The sequence below is a fragment of the Marmota flaviventris genome, chromosome 9, assembly GCF_047511675.1.
Source record: "Marmota flaviventris isolate mMarFla1 chromosome 9, mMarFla1.hap1, whole genome shotgun sequence".
NCBI lineage: Eukaryota > Metazoa > Chordata > Mammalia > Rodentia > Sciuridae > Marmota > Marmota flaviventris.
In genome coordinates this window covers 10,776,676-10,778,000 of record NC_092506.1, presented here as the reverse complement: position 1 = coordinate 10,778,000, position 1,325 = coordinate 10,776,676, and the positions used below count along the sequence as shown (strand labels likewise).

Below are 1,325 nucleotides of genomic sequence, written 5' to 3'. Positions count from 1 at the left end.
CAGGAGGGAAATATCTGAGGTGATGGAGACATTTTGCATTTTGTTTGGGGTGCTGGTGGGCAAGGATGAATACATTTGCCAAAACTCACAGAGCTGTACATTTAAAATATAGTCATATATGTTTATATTACAAAAAGGTTGATCTAAACAACAACAAAAAGCAAAACAAAACAAAACAAAAAAAACCACAAAGGGCCAGTCCCTGGCATATGGTGGCTGATCAAAGGGGCTCCCTGGTGGCCTTGCTAATTCAGCACTCGGTTCTCGATTGTTTTCTATATGTTTAGGAAGGCATGCTTGCACGGCAACATGATGTAAGCAGTATATAATCGTCCTACAGTTTTTAAAAGGCACATCCACAAAACTACTTGTCTGAGAAGTGTTTTATATCTTGCATAAACATTTTTTTAAAATATGGAACGTTTCACAAATTTACATGTCATCCTCGTGCAGGGGCCATTTTAATTTTCTTGATCTCGTTCCAATGTTAGTATATGTGCCGCCAAACTGAGATCGATCGATCGATCTATCTATCTCTATCTATCTATCTATCTATCTATCTATATCTATATCTATATCTATCTATCTATATCTATCTATCTATCTATATCTATCTATATCTATCTATCTATCTATCTATATCTATCTATCTATCTATCTATATCTATATCTATATCTATCTATCTATCTATCTATATCTATATCTATATCTATCTATCTATCTATCTATATCTATATCTATATCTATATCTATCTATCTATCTATCTATATCTATATCTATATCTATCTATCTATCTATCTATATCTATCTATCTATCTATCTATATATTTTTTTAATCACATCATAACCCGCGGACCTGGGGCTGAACCTCCACCTCTGAGTCACTAGATTCCAAAAGGCGCTGACTTTAACCTTCAGGAAGGTGGGTACAAAGCCCTCTGGCAAAATTGCTCCGGTCGGCACAATCCTGCTCAGCTTTCTTTCTTTTCTCTTCCACCTAATGGCCTTGGAGCTTCTGCGTCTGCAAGCCTCAGGAGCCTTGACTGCGCATGCTCCTTCTTGCTTTGGGGGAGATGCCCGCTTCCCTTTGGGGGAGGGTCTTGGCTGTGGACCTGCAGTAGGGTATCCCTTGGATCTTTTTTTTTTTTTTTTTTTGCAGGTTCTTAAAGGGGCACTCATGTGCCTATCGCTGAGGTCAGCAGCCTTCTGTAAAGGGTTGGGCAGTTGATAATTTGGACTCTGTGCACCAAGAGGCAAACACCTAGAACATTAACTAGGAGCTTAACTAACAAGAGAGAAAACACAATTCCACAACGTTTAAAT

General features: G+C 38.2%; 1 non-coding gene across 1 annotated transcript; it reads right to left on the bottom strand.

The window, feature by feature from the left end:
* Positions 1-408: 408 nt before the first annotated feature.
* On the bottom strand, positions 409-515 carry LOC114100150 (U6 spliceosomal RNA). Its single transcript, XR_003583990.2, has one exon. It is a non-coding gene; the product is annotated as a U6 spliceosomal RNA (small nuclear RNA).
* Between the last annotated feature and the right edge of the window lie 810 nt (positions 516-1,325).